Source organism: Ailuropoda melanoleuca, chromosome 13 (genome assembly GCF_002007445.2).
Source record: "Ailuropoda melanoleuca isolate Jingjing chromosome 13, ASM200744v2, whole genome shotgun sequence".
In the NCBI taxonomy this organism is placed as follows: domain Eukaryota; kingdom Metazoa; phylum Chordata; class Mammalia; order Carnivora; family Ursidae; genus Ailuropoda; species Ailuropoda melanoleuca.
Genome location: NC_048230.1, coordinates 75,464,754 through 75,470,068, shown reverse-complemented (window position 1 = coordinate 75,470,068; position 5,315 = coordinate 75,464,754). Strand labels below are relative to the sequence as shown.

The 5,315-nt window shown below is 51.5% G+C and overlaps 1 protein-coding gene across 3 annotated transcripts in view; it reads right to left on the bottom strand.

The window, feature by feature from the left end:
* Positions 1–561, bottom strand: part of PRNP (prion protein) — a 15,545-nt gene extending 14,984 nt beyond the window's left edge. The window contains exon 1 of one of the 3 annotated variants that reach the window (XM_034640277.1): positions 360–561. The gene's annotated coding sequence lies outside the window, so the exon portion shown is untranslated. The remainder of the gene's footprint in view (positions 1–359) is intronic. The other 2 variants (XM_034640276.1, XM_034640278.1) reach the window with 2 other exon arrangements.
* Positions 562–5,315: the final 4,754 nt, after the last annotated feature.

The following is a 5,315-nucleotide window of genomic DNA, read 5'->3' as shown; positions in this document are numbered from 1 at the left end:
CACTTCCCCAGACCTTCGGCCCCTCCGGCCGCGGACCCGCGTGGGGGTTGGATCAGACCTCGCGGCACACAGCCATCCCGCCCCAGGGGCCCGGCCGGCCGCGCCCCCCACCCCCAATCCCAACCAGAAAAGCAAAACCAAGCGGCGTCATCCGAAAACCAACGCGCACCCTGGGGCAGGCCGGACGCACCACGCGCCCGCAGGGACGCCCCCTCCCCTCCTACTGCCAAGGTCGGCCCCCGGTCCCAAGGTCCCCGGCTCGCGCTCTCGGGCTCCGCGGCACCCCCACCGCCCCCCAGTGCTCCGGACCCCCGCCCGCGCCCTGCCCTGGGAGTTGAAAAGGCCACCGGGCTGTTCACCTGCCTTCTTAGGAGAGGAGAAGCTCGCAGTGCCCGAGCTGTCAGCGACTGGCGCGGAGGCTGGCGACAAGCACCGCCCAGGAGGAGGGCTGGGGGCGGGGAAGGGAGGCGGCGGCGCTCGCGGGCCGAGGTCCGCGCGCGGACCAATGACCACGCGGTCTCGCGCGCTGCCGTGCTGCCGCGGGCGGGCGGCGGGGGTTACGGGAAAAGGTGCAGACCTGGCAAGCACGCCGGGCCGTCTGAGTCGCCGGGGAAAACGTGTTGGGATTCGCTTAAACGCTCGCACCGGCTGATACCGCCTCCCGGTGTCATCACTCCCTGACGTTGCTCATTGACTGTAAAAATCATCTTTAAAAAGAAATTCGGCCCGAAGCCCCAACTCCCCCGTTACATAATGGAGAAAATGAGACGTTAGGGAATGAGAAGGCAATTTCTGGAACTTTGCTAGCCAGAAATCTCTAAAGACGAAAAGATTTTTGCTACCTTGGATTGAGCCCAGTATGAATGAATTTTCACATGAATTCTTAAAATTGGAGACCTAGGGAGGACGTTGGCCATCACCTGTTCTTTCACTGACTCAGTTTCTGCTCCTTGTTTTATGCAGGAGAGATGGTTTAGAGAAGACCTCACAGGCGAGGAAAATACACTCCATTTAACAAGTCCACTCACATTACCTGAGGTAACTTGTATAAAACAGAATGGCGTATTCTGGCTCATTCTTCTTGCCAAGAAATGCGGTAGAGGTTTGTTTCATGTGAAGGATGGCCAGGGATGAAGTGATAGGAGGATGGGGATTAGGGTTTGGGGAACCGTCTGAATTATTACCCAAACTGGGGCACTTTTAAAGTGAAAGGGGGACCAATATGAATTAAGTGGACATAAACCAAGACTGTCCTGGGAAAAATGGGACATCTAGTGCCCTTGTTATGGGCAAGAGGCTCCACTAAGCTTGAGGCTCCCATTGGAAAGGGGATGTGGATTACATACCTATATCCCCAGGTGGATCACTCAAGTGGGAGGGGCCAGTGGGCAGGAAGGGGAGAAGCCAGAATATCGCGATGTGAAACAGTGCAGCGTGATGTTTCTGTGAATGTGGGTGGGCACTTGAAAGGTCAGCTGGGAAGGGGAAATGATAGGTCTGGAAAATATGGATGGCTATTCCATGGGGTGATTCAGTAACAGACAACTGGATTTAGGCCAGTTGGAAAGGAATGTTAGGCAACAACACTGTGGCTGTTTTCTATCCATTCAGTCTTACATAATGATTAGGTCGACAGGACTTTTAGAGCCTTCACTTCTTTCCTTGGAGATGGCTTATTGCCAGGTGAACTGGGGAAGGGGGAGACAGTGAAGCATCTCTCTGAGTCTTTAGCTGGGCTGGAGCCAAGAGTAGGTGACTGGATCAGATGGGGAAAAGGGCTGGCTTCCCCCTGGCAGGAGGGACTCTATAAAGCTTGGTTAGAAGACCCTAAAACTCAGCTTTTTTTTTTTTCCTTTTTCTCGAAAGGATCTTGTGTCTACTGGCCAAATGCTCTTCCAGCAGGAAGAGGCTCAGAGGCAGAGGGTTTCTTGGAGGGATTAGGGAGCCGAAAGCGATTGCCTGATGTCCTAATCTGGCTATTATTGCTGTGTAGCAACGACCCATAAAGCTTAGTGGTTTATAAGCACCACCATTTTCTTACGTGCATGGATGTGTAGCCAGGTTTGTGGACAGGCACAGCAGGGACTTGGCTTCTCCCATGATGTCTGGGGCCACAGTTGGGAAGACTCAGAGTCTGAGGGAGGTTGGAATCCCTGGAAGGCCCTTTCACTTGCATGAATGACACCTAAGCAGAGAAGACTTGAAGATCGCCCTTGCCTATCAGAATGCCTGCATGTGGCTTCTCCGTTGGCCCTACGTTATTCCTTATTCCAACTTCATTCATGATTGCTGCCCCCATCATGACAACTGTCAGACCCCATTATGAACTGGGAAGGCCGTTCTCTGGACTGGTGGGGAGTGGAGTTTGATTTGTCCTCTGGGGCTTCATCTTGTGGCCTCTCGGGCACCTGTTGTGCTGAAATTCACAGCACCGTCAAGTGCTTTGAGAATCTCCCTTTGCATCCATCTCCTGTGTCCTGGCTCAAAGGTATTTGTCATTGTCTCATAGATCCTTCTCAGAAAATATGGAGGCATTAAGCAAGTCAAAGTCTCAGTTTACTTATATACGAAAGGAGAATTATGTCATTCAACAACTAATTTATAGAGCCCCTAGTGTGAATTATATAGTTAGAGTCTTTGACCTCAGACACCAAAAGGAATACTGGAAGCCACATAGAAAGTGATCAAGTCGTGCAGGAAGCCCTTGGAGATGGAGCAGGGAAATGACATGACCTGATGTACATTCTGAAAAGACCACTCTGGTTGTTGCGTGTTGCCTGATGGGGCGGAAGTGGACACAGGGCCTGGCAGGTGGCTTTTGCAGTGGTCCTGGGGAGAGAAAATGCTGCTCAATCTAGTGTGGGAGCAGAGGAGATACTGCTGTCTGAAATGGGAACGAAATGGAGGAAGACCCAGTTTTAGAGGCAACAGGTTTCAGAGAAGTTCCTTCCAGTTTGGACGTGTTGAATCTGAGATGCCTTTGTGGCCCCCAGATGGGTAAACCTGGGGATTCTGGAGCCTGGGCAGGTTGGTGCCGAAGATATGCCTCTCATGTTCAAAGTCATGGGCTTGGATGATAACATCCAGGGAGAAAGCGTAGCCAGAGAGGAGAAGAGGAGTTGCTCTGCACGGCCAGCAACACCACGTTTCCACCAGCAGTTCTCAGTGGCTCGTGTGAGTCACCTGGGCCCCACCCCGGAGATTCGGATCAGTAGATCTGGGATGGGGTGGGTCCGAGGATCTGCATCTCTCACAGGTTCCCAGACGCCCAGATGCTGCTTCTGAGTCACACTTGGAATTGGAGGAAGAGTAGCGGGCAAGAGAGACTGAGAAGTGATGGCCAGTGAGGTAGGAGGGAAACGAAGAGGGTCTCAGAAGCTGAGAGAGGAGAATGTTTCAAGAAGGCAGGTGTCAGCTACTGAGACCAGATAGAGTGGTGACAGGAAAGAGCTCACTGGATCTGGTGACATGGAAGTTGTTATTGGGGGCTCGATGGGAACAGCTTCAAGGGAGAGGTGGGGAGAGAACTAAATTAAAGAGGCAATGTAAGTTATAGGGATAAAAGGCACTGCACAGAGAATGTAATCAGTGGTGTTGTAATTGCGTTGTTGGGTGACAGATGGTAGCCACTCTCGTGGGGCGCACAGCAGAACGTACAGACTTGTTAAATCATGATGTTGGACACCTGAGACTAATGTAACGTATGTCAACTTTACTTCAATAAAAGAAAAAAAATTAAATTAAAGAGGAGGCGATAAGAGACAATTCTTCAGAGAATTTTTACCCCGAGGGGGATCAGAGAAATGGGCAGTAGCTGGAGAAGCCTGTGAGCATCAAGGGGGTATTTTGAACTCTCTCCAACCATGAGGGTCCTCTCCGGGGTGCGTGCCTTCAATGGAATGTTCGAGTCCTCAAAACCCTCGCTCCTTTCTTCATTCCCCTCTGTCCTTCCCAGGCTGGAGTCAGAGGGCTGCAGCGATTTGAGGCATTGCCTAAGAAGTCACCACAGGCAGAGGAGGAAGACAGCTGTTTATCTGGTTGTCTGTTCTCTGAAGAGCATTTTCTCTCAAGATGATTGATCATGAATTTGAAGAGAAAGTTTCATGCTGCCGCTACTGGACGGAGTGGCTCACGTTTCTCCACTCTTTCAACACACTGAATGTTTCCTTGACGGCTAGATTCTAGGGCTTAAGGGTTTGTGAAAGGCCCTGCCCACGTTCTGATGGCGCCTCTCCCTGTGTCCCCCAAAGGCTGTGGTCCTGCAGGGTCACTGGCCTATTGAAATTCTGCCCAGGCAGTTCCTTCAGCCCATGCTCCTTCATCACCCTGTGCTGGGGGGGTCGGGCTCAGATGGGTCCTCCCCTGGGAAATCTTCCTACATCTTCTCCCCAGACTCAACTACCTGCCTCCTGCCCCAGCAGTGACTGGCTTGTGCCATCCACCCCGTCTCGATCTGTCCTAGTATTTATCTGCTGTTTTTTAGCAAGGTTGTAAATTCCTTGGGAGGAGAACCCCAGGACCTTGCAGGAGGTAAATCAGTGAAACATTATCCTGAGTGTTACCCTCTCCCATTTGCTCTGACCGCTCTGCTTCCCATTTCCCCTGGGCTCCAACAGAATTTTCTGTCCAGCCATGTGTAAGGTATCCCAGCTACCCAAACCAATGTTTAGTGTCACGTAGAATCTTTGCCACACTTGAGTCCTTCACTTGCTTTTTTTTGGCATCACAGATCTGACAGAACTCACTGTCTGATTTTTGTCAGCCTTTCTTTGTCTCCCACCCCAGGCCCGGCTTCTGACTTGTTCCATTGTTCTGGAAACTGGAGCCTTCCTGTGTTTCTACTGGCAGTTCCTTCCCCATTGGTAATTTTTCTCGTCACTGGTTAAAATGATTCTAATATCCAATTCCAATGTGTCTGTGTATGTGTGTGACAGAGAGAGACGGGGGTGGGGGGGGATTCCTCCCACCACCGAGCAATTGTCCAACACCACCTGGGTGCTCTACAGTTCAATTAAATTTTGACACAGTCTTCCTGGAGATCGCATCGGATCCCACAGGTTCATGGCTCAGTCCTGCAGGAATGACCCCCCCCCCTTCAGATGCCAGTTGTAGTCCCGTTGCCCCCTGAGCTTCTGACTGGCCACTACTGACCACGGGTGCCAATAATCCCTTCCTTGGGTTCTGTTAATTTGCTAGAGTGGCTCACGGAACTCCCGGGAACATTTTACTTAGGAGATCACAGTTTATTATGAAAGGATACAACTCAAGACCAGCCAGATGGAAGAGATGCATAGGAGAAGATATGGGGAATGTTG